Genomic DNA, 14,332 nt, shown 5'->3' with positions numbered 1-14,332 from the left:
AAATTATTTGTAATTAAGTTAAATAGCTTCATATAAATAGTAGACCTATGCAGTCGGGGGAATGATTGTTTCACATACTTCCACACTTTATGGAATTGTAAGTAGCAGTAGCATCTTTGAAAAGCAGCCCCCACTCTATTTGGTGCAGAACTTTGATATGGAATTTTGGAAAATTATTCTTCCTCCAAATATTACCAGTGATTCACTTTAGACCCCGAGTCCAGTGACGTAGATAGATTTGAATTACGTCTGTGTAACTTACTAGTTTGCAACCTTGAGCAAGGTATTTAACCTCTTTGTGCCTCAGTTTCCTTATTTGTAAGATGATGATCATAATAATACCAACCACATGAGATTATGCATAAAGTGCTTAGAACAGTTCCTAGTCCGTAGCAAGGCTATTATTTCTTTAGTCATTACTGAAGAAATAATAACATCCATCCTGACAATCTATAATTCTTGGAATGCTTCCAGCCATTTATTTGAATTGCTTGTTGAGCCTTGACATTTTCACTTACATGGGTAAGCTACTCTTCTTTTCCAGAGACTCTGTCCAGCCCAGAGAGCAGCTTGGGAGGGTTGGAAGGTCTTGCAGCCTTGCAGGCTACTTTGAAATGTTGGATCTTGGAGTTTTATCTCACTGGAGATGAGGCCCACTGAAAGGGTAGGTCTTTTTGAAACTCTGTCTTAACTGACCTTATATTTACTTATGGGTAAACTTATGAACAAAGATGGAACTCTCAGGGGCACCTGGGTGGCTCAGTCGTTAAGCGCCTGCCTTCGGCTCAGGTCATGATCCCAGGGTCCTGGGATCGAGCCCCACGTCTGGCTTCCTGCTCAGCGGGAAGCCTGCTTCTCCCTCTCCCACTCCCCCTGCTTGTGTTCCCTCTCTCGCTGTGTCTCTGTCAAATAAATAAAATCTTTAAAAAAAAAAAAAAAAAAAGATGGAACTCTCAGACCAGGAGTTAATTTCAGAAGACCAGAGCTTAGTGTGTCGCCAGGCATTATAATTCATTCAGAGAAGTATGTGGCTTCTTTCAGCTTCTCCCCAGCAGCTGTCCCAGGTTTGGCTCTACAAGGGGTTTATTTTTTAGCTGAGTTAGACTCGATAATCCTGTTTCCTTCCTAGGGGAACCCAGACATCTTTGCTCAGGTTTGACATGCGGCCCTGCTCCCCTCAATTCCCTGGGCCTTGGGAACATCAGGGAAGTCCAGGAGAAGGCTCAAGAGATAGGATAGGAAAAGATTTATACAATTTTGCCTTCCTGGCATGAGTTCAGTGAAATATGGGGGGACCGAATCTATTGCTCAACTCTTTTAAGATAGAAATATCAACTAAAACTAAGTGCTTAGAGTCACTATTAAAATTAATTTTGACCTAAGTGATATATGCACGTAGTTAAAATCAAACGGCACTAGTTGCTCCCATTCTCACTTTCGTTCCCCTACAGAAATCTGTATACTCTAAGCTGTTTCTTCTGGTGTTTATCTACATATTGCTAAAATAATGTTTTTTACTATTTTTTCATTTACCAAATTTAGACATTTTATGTTGGCTCTTTTTATGATAATGATTGAGCTCTCTTAAACTATCACCCTTACTTCTTCTTCGTCCAACCTCTCAATATGGTCATATCAAAAATTCGAATTAAACTAACAGACTTTCCATTATCACAATGATACAAATATTATCAGTATAGAATTAGTAGTATACTCTGGTTCTAATAATTGCCCTATTTTTACACATATATGGATTTCTATATACTTGTCAGTATGGGCTACATTTTGTTGGGTAACAACCCCAAGATCTTGTTGGCTCAAAACAAGAGAGATTTATTTCTTGCCCATGTTGTACGTCAGCTATGGGTTAACAAATGGGGTGGGAGAGGGGCTCTACTCATTAGAGTCCCTAGGGGTCCTCGGCTTTGGGGGCAGACACCATCTTGAACCTAGTCAGTCTTCATGCCAGAAAGAAAAATACTATGGAGGGCAACAAATCAGCATTTAAATGCTCTGGCCCAGATGTGATGCACATCACTTTTGCTTACAATTTGTTGGCCAGAACTACTCACATAGTTCCACCAACCACAAGATGCCCTTGAAGAGCAATTCTACCATAGGCCTGAAAGGTGGAGAGCTAAAAATATTTGGTGAAAAGCATTTAAAATTACCACTGAATCTTCTCTTAATTTTTCCCTGTTGGTCTCTTATACACAATTATTTGTGTTCCCCAAATGTTTAAATTTAAATTGAAGACCTTCTGCACAGCTGCCACAATGGAGACTTTCCTTTGCCATTCTCTACTTAAATGTTTTTCCTTCTTAGTTTATTCCTTTTCATCAGTGGGGTACTATTTCAGTAGCTTCCTAAGAAGGTGTATGGGGGGGTTAAAAGATGCAGGGAAGTTATAGCTGAGTCTTTCATAGTAGTCTTCCCTGCTCTTACCTTGAACTAATTTTTAGTTTGGCTGTGTAAAGAATTTTGGGTTGGAAATCACTTCTCACTAAGAATTTTTTTGAAGATTTATTTACTTATTTTAGAGTGTGCATGAGTGGAGGGAGGGGCAGAGGGAGAGGGAGAGAATCTCAAGCAGACTCCCTACTGAGCACGGAGCCTTGATGCAGGGCTTGATCCCACGACCCCGAGATCACAACCCAAGCCGAAATCAAGACTCAAGAGTCAGATGCCCAACCAGCTGAACCACCCAGGTGCCCCCTCATTAAAAATTTTAAAGGAATTATTCCCTTGTCATCTAGCATTTTATTGCTTTTGAGAAGTCCTGCATCATTCTGATTCATGTGACCTGGATTTTGCATGTGACCTAGATTTTCTGAGGGGAATCTTTTTAAGAGTTTTCACTTTAGTCTTACTCTGAAATTTCATAATGATGTGCCTTGGTATGAGTCTTTTAAAAATGATGTTTTTCCTCAGTATTCCGTGTTCACCTGGGGGTGAATATAAGAATATAAGAATATAAGAACATAAGAATATGGGGCCATCAAAAGAGTCATAATTTTAGAGACATTTTATTGTATTTTATATTTGATCATTTCCATCTCACCATTTTTTTGTTTTTAATTAGATGTTTATTTGCCATTACTCTATTTTCTTTTCTTTTCTTTGTTTTAGTTTGTATGATTTTATCTTCCAAATCTTGTCCTGATTTTTTAAAAATGGGTTTATCATAATTTCGTTTCCAAGAACTCTTGTTTTTCTCTGATTGTTCCTCCTCTATAGCATCCAATTGTTGTTTTATGGATGTGTGTTATCTTCTTATCTCCCTGAGGATATTAGTTATAGTTTGTGAAACTTTGTTTTATTCCTACATTATCTGTATTTCATCTAGGTCTCTTTCACTCTGTTGGTTGTTCTCTCTTTTATTTTGGAGACTTTCCTCAAATCTGGTCATCTGTGAATGCCCATTCTCATTTAGGAATGGGTTGAGAGCTTTGTTAGCCTGTTAACAGGTCAGCTTCACTGTAATGTCATCGTATAGACAGTAGCATTTTCTTTGGAGAATGCCCACATATCAGCCCATGGATGTCTAGAACTATTCCCCATCTCCAGCAAAGAATCTGACAGCAAGAACTCTGAGGGTGGGGCATATATTTTGTTTGCTTTAGGAGTCTTGTGACAGGACAAGTAAAGCAGGCTAGTTAACAGGCTCACAAAACTTCCTTAATTCTCTAGTTTTTACTTCCTCATCCTGCCTATCCCTTCACTATGGCTGGAATCTCTGTAGTTTATTCCTTTTAGAAGGACACACTTACAGTCTTTTTGCCTGGGAATTATGTAGTGTGAGGAAAGAGATTTAAGTAGGCAACTAATTTACGTGCATACTTTTACTGCTCCCCCCATCCCTGAAATTTCTATTTAGACTTGAGCCTCACCTCAGCCTTACACAATACCCAGCACTGTTAGTTCCTGGGCCTCTTAAGGATTCTGTAAGGGATCATCACTCTCTTCCCATTGTGGTAACTCCCTTTGCAAGGGTTTCTGGTTCTAACTTTCCCCACTCAACTAGATTGGTCACCACTTCTTGATATATTTTCTTTCTAAAAATGTATGAAATTTCTTATCTGCTGGTATCTCCTCTCCAGCTTTCTTGTCCTGAGGACTTACATCATTATTCCTTTATCATTATTTTAATGGGGGCTCAGGAAGAAGAAAGGCTAAATGTTTGTGGTCAGGATGCCATATTTCACCAGAAATCTCTTTAATAAAATAACTTCATAGCTTTGATGACACATTGCTCACCTTCCCATATTGTTCAAAACCGTTTTCTCTCTAGGCACTCTCAGCCCTGAGCAAGAAAAGTCAGCCTTTTCTCAGGAGAACTTCAAATTCTAGATTTGAGACTATGGTAAACTCTAATGTTCTGGCTTAAGAGTAGCATTGCTTAGTTGTTTTAAAGCATAGGCTTTATCTGAGAAGGCTTTGGTTTGCATTTCAGTTCCATTGCTTTCCAGCTGTGTGAGTCTCTGGGCAAGTTTCTTATTCTTTCTAAGTCTGTTTTCTCAGTTATAAAATATGGGCAATCATAGTGCCCACCTCCTAGGGTTGATATAAGAATTAGGTAATCCATGAGCTGTAAAGTGCATAGCATGGTGCCTAGCACATAAAAAGTATGCAATGATAGTAGTCCTCATTATCCTTATTTGAAACATTAGTATTTCTGGTTGTATTATGCCTAACAGACAAATTTATAGCTCATTTTAGAATTCTCAAAAAATTACAGGCTGAGTCTGTGACTTCAGATCACTCTCAGCAAGCACTGCTCTTGAATCTGAGTTTAGTTCATTTTCTAGAATCTGTATTCTGTCCTATTTAGGTTGTAAGCTTATTTTCACTGGCAAGTTTAATTTAATGCTTAGTGATCTTTCAAGCTCAGAAAGGCTGAGCCATATCCCAAAAAAGTTGAAGTTAGTGTCAGCCCATAGTTTAGAGCAGATGTTGGCAAACTTTTCCTGTAAAGAGCCAAATAACAAATATTTTAGTTTTTGTGGTCTATACAGTCTCTTTCTGGGCTATTCATTTATGCCAATAGAGTGTGAAAGCCTCCATAGACAACATATAAACAAATGGGGCTGGCTATGTTCTAATGAAACTTTATTTACAAAAAATGGTGGCAATTGGGTTTGGCTGTTGGTTATAGTTTGGCAATCCCTGGCTCAAGACATAGTGGGGAAGAGTGGGAGGCAGGGGAAGGTGTAACGAAACCAACATGAGTTCGCTTTTTGGTGAGTCAGAAACCGTACCAGGTTGAGTTGTGACACAAAGAAAACTTTTATTTGCAGCAAATAAGGAGATCAAGGGAAATGGCTCCCAAAACTGTGACTCCCAGAGCAAGGGCAGATGGGTTCCTTTTATTTAGGTTCAGGATGAATATTTGGATAGGGAAACCTTGTCATTGGATGTAGAGGCAGGCATAAGGTTGTGCATGCGCCTTAAGGAAACATGCCTATACACACATTGTATGTTATGTAAATGAGGCTTATACTCCTCCTTGGGCATAGATTTTAGTATTATAATGAAGTAAAGGTAGTTATTGGTCATTCTAGAGGTCACTCCATGGTCTGTCTGTCTGTAGACATGAGTCAGGGGTTAAACTCAAACTGGTTTGGGTGCTCTGGGCAGGCTGGAGGCCTTGTCAGGGCAGCCACTATTGCTAGAGGGGTTGTTTTGCTTTCCATCTGCCTGAGTTAAGAGATAAACTGGAAAGAAGAGCTTAAAGAAAAATGTGGGACAAAGGTTGGTGAGTACAAGCAGGTGGGCAGGCCTTGGGGTCTAGTTGGTGACAAAGTGTGGAGAAAAGAAGGAAGCAGAAATATACCTATGAAGAAAGAAATCACACCTCCCAAAAGCAATTTGGTGATTTAAAGGAAGCTTAAGAATGCTGACTTTCATGAAATCATTCCTACTTCTCTATCTGGTTGCCTTCTAATGGGTGACCCTTGGGAAAAGTAAGATGAAGAAAACCTTTTTTTTTTTTTTTGGCTTTTACTCTTTTTTTTTTAAAATTAACATATAATGTATTATTTGTTTCAGAGGTACAGGTCTGTGATTCATCAGTCTTACACAATTCACAGCGCTCACCATAGCACATACTCTCCCCAGTGTCCATCAATGCCCAGCCACCCTCCCATCCCCCTCCACTCCAGCAACAATAAGAGATTCTTAATCTCAGGAAACAAACTGAGGGTTGCTGGAGTGGAGGAAACCTTTTTTTTTTAAGTTTTTATTTAAATTCCAGTTGGTTAATGTACAGCATGATATCAGTTTCAGGTGTACAGTATAGTGATTCAGCACCGAAAGAAATATTTTTGAGTTGCAATATAAGGATCTTCATGCCTTTCTCTTTTCCTTCGCATTCTTCTTTGACTCCCCTTCCTTTGTTAGTGACTTGAAACTTCTTCCCCTGTTCCTAGCAGAGCTCATTAATATGAAAGGGTAAATTACTAGTAATAGTTTGGATTATGACTCCTCCTAAGGAATTCGTACTTTAAAAAATAAAATGAAAGAACATGATATTTCCTCTTAAGGAATAGTTTTTTGTTTTTGTTTTTTTGTAATGTATGCAATGGACACACCTCATTTCTGAGCCTCACCCCATCCATAATCCTGTCTGGGGGTGTGGTTCAGAGATTGGGTGGGGACCCTGGTTTCTGTTGCAAATATTACTTGGAAATAAAAACAATGCTTCAGTAATTTCAGTTGTTTTGAAATGATCATGTCAAAATGTCCTTTTTCATCAAAAACATAAGCTTAACTTTCAAACAGTGATTTGATTGGATAACCCCAGTGGAACATACTCCAATAGAAAAAATAACCACATACAAAAAATATTAAATTTTTTGGTAATCATAGTATTGGTGATAGTGCTGATATGGAATAATTCAAATGAGTTTTTATTTTGTTATTTTTTTAAGTTGACTTTCACAGTAGTTTATTTAAAGAAATGTGAGATCAATGAGATAAAAAATGCCATAGTCCTGAATTTGAATCGGAGGAATCAGTGTAAAACTAATATTCTTTCTTTAAAAAAAAAAAAAAGACATATTTTCAAAAAAGACTTGGAAATAATAATTACCCCAGTATCGATGTGTACCCCATGCATTTGGATTCTGTTCACTAAATACCATTTCTTACCAAGGGATGGCATCTCCTTGGAGAAATGGATAATTCCATGTATGGGGAAAGAAATGTGCAGGATTAGCCAGGAACATCTTGTTAGACCAGATAGTAAGAAAACTGTCAATAATACGTGGATTATTTTTAAAAAGACTCAGGAGACAATTTAAATAAACTACTTAGAAAAGAAGGAACAATTTTAAGCATTAATAAGAATTGAATGCAATTGATTTAATCATAGAGAATATGTTTAAATCCATGGGTTCATAATGGTACTTTAAAACAATGCACACACACACACACAGAGAAATACCCTCAATGCCTCACTGGTTGCCTTTGGAGAATACTAGGAAGCTACCTTATATTAAAAACTGGTAAGTAGAGAGAAAGAATCTAGCATGTATCCTGTTGTTCCTAATGATAGCCAGGTAATTGATAAGAAGTTTCTCTTTATAAGAATGTTTCAGTTAATAAAAAGAAGAAATGGTAGAATTAGATTAGAAAATCACGATTTTTGCAAAATGGATGAGTCAGCAAACTTTTTTTGTAAAAGACCAGATAGCAAATATTTTAGGCTTTGTGGGCCCTATAGTCTCTGTTGCAACTACTCAAGTCTGCAGTGGAGTGTGGAAGCAGGCACTGGCACTATGTAAACAAATGGACATGACTGTGTTTCAGTAAAACTTTATTTATAAAAACAGGGTACACTGGTTGGATTTTGTCCATAGGCTGTAGTTTGCAGACCCCTGATCTAGGTAATGATCATCAGTATCCAATAACATCACAACAAAAAAGACAACCAGGTTTTATGCCTCCTAATGGAGGTACACAGTTCTATCTTGGGGAAAAAAAAATTTAAACCAGAATCTGATCAAGCATCTAGATTTAGTGGCCAATTTTCAGAGAATAAAAGGAACAGAGGAACATACTAGAAAACCCAGAGAGAAGCAATCAGCAAAATCTAGACTCTGGGAAACTCTAGAGGACAACTGATTTCTTAAATAAGCAAAAAAAAATTTTTCAAGAGGAAAAATAATATGGAGGAATAATCTGTAGGTTAAAAATGACTTAAGAAATATATCAACTAGCTTATAATAAGTCCAGGGCCTGTTTCCTTATAGCAGCTCTATATTGCTGGAGAAGGACAAAAGTGCCCCCCATCATTTCAGGATTAATTTATTCAAAAGAAATAACAGTAAAGTACTCAACAAGCAAAAAATCTTGTGAAGAAAATGAAGGAAAACCACAGAACACACCAAAGGTGGATGCAGAGCCCCCTTCAGAAGATGTACCACAGGAGGCAGAAGGAAATCCTCAACCTTCGGAAGGTGTAAGCCAGGAAGCAGAGGGAAAACTTAGAGGAGGGCTGACCCAACCTTGCCAGGGGTTTAAAGAGGAAACCTCAAAAAGTTGAAAATAGAGCAACCCTACAACCCAGCAATTGCATTACTGGGTATTTATCCCAAAGATACAAATGTAATCTGAAGGGGCACCTACCCCCCAATATTTATAGCAGCAATGTCCACAATAGTCAAACTATGGAAAGAGCCCAGATGTCTATCAACAGATGAATGGATAAAGAAGATGTGGTGTATATATGTAATGGAATATTATGCAGCCATCAAAAAATGAAATTTTGCCATCTGCAATGACGTGGATGGAACTAGAGGGTATTATGCTAAGCGAAATAAGTCAATCAGAGAAAGACAATTATCATATGATCTCACTGATATGTGGAATTTGAGAAACAAGGCAGAGGATCATAGGGGAAGAGAGGAAAAAATGAAACAAGATGAAACCAGAGAGGGAGACAAACCATAAGAGACTCTTAATCATAGGAAACAAACTGAGGGTTGCTGGGGGGGAGAGGGGATAGGAGGAATGGGGTGGTTGGGTGATGGACACTGGGGAGGGATATGTGCTATGGTGAGCGCTGTGTATTGTGTAAGACTGATGAATCACAGACCTGTACCCCTGAAACAAATAATACATTATATGTTAATAATAAAAAAAATAAAAAAAGAGGAAACTCCCATGAGGCATTTGGACCCTGAAGAAAGGATAAGAGGAGTAGCTGAGTTGGAAAAGCTTAGGGAAGAGTAAGAAACAAGTTTGTGATGATGCATTGGAAGCAAAGACATTCATGCAGCTGCCCTTATCCTGTGTGATTTAGGCCTTGAATTCTTTTTTGTCTGATATTAAAATCTGGCCCCTGCTTTCTTTCTGTTAGTATTTTCTGATGTATCTTTGACCTTTGTTTGACTTTTAATCATCTGGTAGAATTTTGTTTTAGATCATTTCCTTGTTACTAGCATCTGACTGGATTCTGTATTTTACCCATTATACAGGTCTGTTTAATTGGAAAATTACACATATATGCATAAAAATATATTCATTTTATACTGTAAAGTAAAACATAACAGGTTACAAAGCAGTATATTTAGTATCAGCTCACATACGTAGGATTAAATCCCAAATTGTATGTATGCATGGGTGTGTGTATACATACATACATACATATATCAAAACTTAACTGCTTATTTCTGTGAGGTGTGAGCTTTTTTCTTTTTGCTTATATATATTTTTTCATGGATACATGTCATGTCACACACAAAGAATTAAATTTTTATAATTAAGAGTCAAATAATTTGCGACCAGCTTCTAAGGGTAATGGGGGCACCTAGATTCTTCACAGAATAATTATAAAAACATGTAAACCTCAAATTACCTCTAGATCTCTTAGCCAGGGGAATAAATCTGGTAATTATTACAGATTAAAAAAATATCAAATAATTTCTGTGGGCAAATGTGGTTGTTTTCCTATAAAGATAGTCACCCATAATTTCTCTGGTTCTTTTTTTTTTTTTTTAAAGATTTTATTTATTTATTTGAGAGAGAGAGTGAGAGAGAGAAAGAGCACAAGAGGGGCGAGCGGGGGAGGGAGAAGCAGACTCCCTGCCGAGCAGGGAGCCCGATGTGGGACTCCATCCAGGGACTCCAGGATCATGACCTGAGCCGAAGGCAGTCGCTTAACCAACTGAGCCACCCAGGCACCCGATTTTCTCTGGTTCTTAAACAATAATGTCCTCCTCCTTTTAAGAGATGGGGTCCATTCCCCTCCTTTTGAACCTGGATTAATTCTGACTTACTTTGACCAGCAGAATATGGCAGAAATGACATTGTCCCGGGTCTGAGTCTTAGGAGGCTTGGCATCATCTGCTTTCGCTGTCATGGGGTTCTGAGCCATCAGGTAAAGAGATACAGCTACCCTCCTGGATTGAACACACAGAGGGAGAGAGAGAGAGAGGTCCCAGCCTTGTAGACATTCTCATCAAGACTTTCACCTTGAGAGTAAAGCCTTGGTTATTTCCAGTCCAGTCAAGATGCCCGCTGAATATAGCTGCATGAACCATGAGAAGAATCCCAACCAACCTTAGCTTCTTAGCTTACTATGGAATTAACCTTCATGATTGAAATCCTTCTCAAACTTTCAGGTCAAGTTCAAAGTCTGTCTCCCTGTGTAGCATTCCTGGATGCTCCCTAACTAAATAATAATTGTAAGTATAACAAACATGATAATGAAATGCAGAGAGTTTTCATGCCTTTATGTTTTATCTTCTGATTATTCATGGGTTTTTCTTTCTTTGGAGATTGAAATCTGCAGCGAGTGGTCAAAACTGTCTTGATTTTTGTAGCTCCAGATTGCCTAGCAGATTATGTGTTGTATGTTGATCTTCAATGAATATTTATTAAATTATAGCTGTTTCACCTTCAGAGCCCCCCGGAATTGAGAAGCAGCCATAGCCTGGTTCTAATGTGGAATAAAAAGCCCTCAAAAGGCTTTACACTCTATTTTATCAGAATGAAGCACTACCATCCTCATATTCCTCTTCTTGTAAACTAGAAGTGTCAAGGACCTGCTAAATATCTTGGGTGCTTCCTTATTTTTTGCCTCCCATCCTACCTCTGGGGATTTGGCTCATTGGCACTGCTTGCTTATAAGGTCATGTCAGAAAACTCCCTCAAACATGGGTCAAACCAAAAAGTATTTTTTTTACACATTCTTTGATCTCATCTTTCTGCCAATTTATTGCAACTAAACTGGGAGCTGTGAAACTCTCTTTTCTACACTTTCCATTTTTGTTCCTTCTCTTTTATTTAAGAAAACATGGGTGATTGCCATTCTATAGCTCTTTTTCCTTGGAGTTCTAAGGTTTTGCATTTCATCGTTCACTGCAGATTTTAGTATAAAAAGGTAAAATTTGTTTTTTTCTGAGCTTTCTGAATGTTTCTGATTGTAACATAATAGACCAGTAATTAAATACTGATTTAGGGAATAATTTTCTTTTGTCCCATTTCATCATCAAGGGAAGAAAACAGTCCTAGCCATCAATCCGTGGGGCTGTATGGTGCTAATATAAGGTTTTGATTAGAAACTTTTCATCCACCATTCTCAAACCATTTTATCAGCCCTTGGAATTTTCTCTTAACTTTGCCAAGGCTTCCCAGGGGAATCGCTGCCATGTGTAACAGCTTGGAGACAAACAGGATAATGCTGCACACCTCAGGGTTTCCTCACATCGTCGTGTGTGCACTCCTTACAGCCTTTGGGTCCAGGTAAAACACTGGCACTGGTGGCTGGTTTGAAACAGCCTTCCACACATCTGCTGAGGACACTGACTATGGCAGAGAAAGTGACCCTCTCCAAGTTTTATTTGAGTCATAAAAATTCATGCTGTGCACCACCTCTTTAAGAATCTGTGCCATTAAATGTGGCTAGATGCAGAGTACACTCTAGAGGAAGCCAGAAAGGACATTAAAATGCTTAGTCTATGACACACTTCCTTATTTTTGTCATTTTGACATTTATGTGTTGATTCATTAGGGATTTTTAAGAGAAGACCCTTTTCGGCAAGAAGTTTTCCCCAGATCTCCATAAGAATCAACAGTTTACAATCAAACCGCTGTCTGGTTTGCATTTAGACTGAGCTGGACCACCTGCTGGCTGTTAACCTCTGAAAGGTTATTATGATACAATTGTTGTTGTTGTTTGTTTAAAAAGTTTCAGAGCTCAAGGAAAATATTAGTAATGAGTTACTTAACCTGCAGTGTTTACTGTTCCCACTCAACTTGCGGATGGTGTTCCAGTGGCCAGCAAGAGGGAGGGCTCATCTGAGGCCAACACTATTTTGCACTTGTTTTGGAGATGAACCATAAAAATAGGCTTGGCAATGAGGAGGACTGCCCTTGTGGGAGGAGGGGGGAAAGCAGCATTACTATAGCCTTTTAAAAGGAAACACAACCATTTCTGATGACTGAGGTTGTGAGGCACAATCCCAACATAACCCTTAGTTCAGTACACAGTAAACTGTGAGGCTGTAATCAGGAGAGCAGTATATCTTTTGAGCACGTGTGGTTTAGCCTCTGCGTTTTTGAGGCTTGCTCACCGTCTGCTTTCTTCACTTATATGCACACCTCTCTGACTAATGGGAATGATGGATGCAAATTCTCTCAAATGGCCGTGTAGGTACCATTTTCTAGGCCCTGTAAAAATCCAATCCCTGGACATCCTTACACAGGCTCTGATTAAAAAATGGCCTGCCTCTCCTCAAGACTGGGGGCCCAAGAGCATGAGCATCATTTGCAGAGGTAGGGACGTCTCTGTATGAGTGCATCGGGACTTTTTTTCTGGTTATGGGTATTATGGACAGAGAGGACAGGGACTTGCTAGAATATATGTTCCCTGAGGATCAGGATTTTTTCTGTTTCATTCCCTTCTTCATCCCCAGTGCCTAGAATAGTGACCAGCACATGGTGAAAACCTACTAAATACTTAGTGAAAGGCGGCAGAAAGAATGAATAAATATCTTTTCTTTCTGTTTTCTGTTCACCTTTTTATTTATCCCGTACATAATAATGAATAATGGTCAGTAAGTATGGTTGGCTCTCAGCACTCATATCACAAAACTGCCAAAACTCTTTCTGGCCATGAATTTCAGAACACTGAAGATGAAGATTTAGGCAAGATAGCATTCAGGGACTGACTTGAGATGATTTGTGAGGCAGAATAGGATGAGAGAAAGAATTCAGTCTTTGGCTACAGACAGACTTGAGCTTGGAGCTGAAATAGATCTCTTTCTTGCTCTGTGACCTTGAATAAATTAGCCTCTCTGATTCTGAGTTTCTTTATGTAAAATGGGAATAGTGATAGAGATCCTATAGGTTTTTGTATTATAGATTATATAGGTAAAACCTGGTATGGAATAGAGGGGGCAGTAAATGATTATTGTTTTTATTTATTTTTTATTTTATTCATTTTTCTTTAAGTTTTTATTTAAATTCTAGTCAGTTAGCATACAGTGTAAGGGTAGTTTCAGGTATACAGTTTAGTGATTCAACACTTATATACAACCCCCGGTGCTTATCTTAACTAGTGCACTCCTGATTATTGTTAATATTTAGATATTAGCGTTACTATACTATCAATACTGTCACAGTACTATTATAATAATACACTGTCAATACTATTATAATACACTAACTGACCATCAAGGAATGAATTCCTTGTGCACCACAATATTTTGTGTCAAATTGTCCAGGCTTTAACAGGTTCTAGTACTATGTCCACCAGTAGCCTGTTTTATAACCCAGGAAAAGTCATTTAACTTTTGAGCCTCACTTTTCTCACCTGTAAAATGAGGGAAATAATTATGCTGATTCTATCTGGTAGGGAGCATTCAAGAAAGTAGAGCTATGAGAATAAGTCTTTTATTAGCAAAAATCTTTTATAACCCTGGAATAATTAATGTGAAGCTCCTTGGTCAGCTGTTAAATATCATACAAATATCAGTTCAGTTTGTTTCAGCTCAACACATGCTTATTGAGTATCTACTATGTGCCAGGTACTGTGCTGAGTATAGTTAGGTAAAATAAGACACAATTCCTGGTTCTGAGGAGCTTTTAATCTGGTGAAGAAGTTGTTCACATGAACAGAGCAGTTACTCCTGCGATGGTGAAGTTAATGGTTTTTCATTTTGCTCATTTGTTGGCACCTTAAGATGTTGGAATACCTGTTATAGGATTTTTCCCCTTCTCTTGCCTTGGTACAGAGCTTTGGTAGCAGCTTATGCTGCCTTATCTCTGATTGCCTTGGAACCATTAAAGGAGACTCATGAAGTCAGTGCCTACATCATCTCATGTC

The 14,332-nt window shown here is 38.3% G+C and overlaps 1 pseudogene; it reads left to right on the top strand.

Annotated features, from left to right (window-relative positions):
- Positions 1-5,224: 5,224 nt before the first annotated feature.
- Positions 5,225-9,311, top strand: LOC123850774 (transcription elongation factor A protein-like 8; annotated as a pseudogene).
- The last annotated feature ends 5,021 nt before the right edge of the window (positions 9,312-14,332 follow it).

The sequence above is a fragment of the Mirounga angustirostris genome, unplaced genomic scaffold (assembly GCF_029215605.1).
Source record: "Mirounga angustirostris isolate CCGP_5_RB_7025 unplaced genomic scaffold, mMirAng1.0.hap1 SCAF_10, whole genome shotgun sequence".
Taxonomy (NCBI): Eukaryota; Metazoa; Chordata; class Mammalia; order Carnivora; family Phocidae; genus Mirounga; species Mirounga angustirostris.
This window is presented reverse-complemented; position numbering and strand designations above follow the sequence as displayed.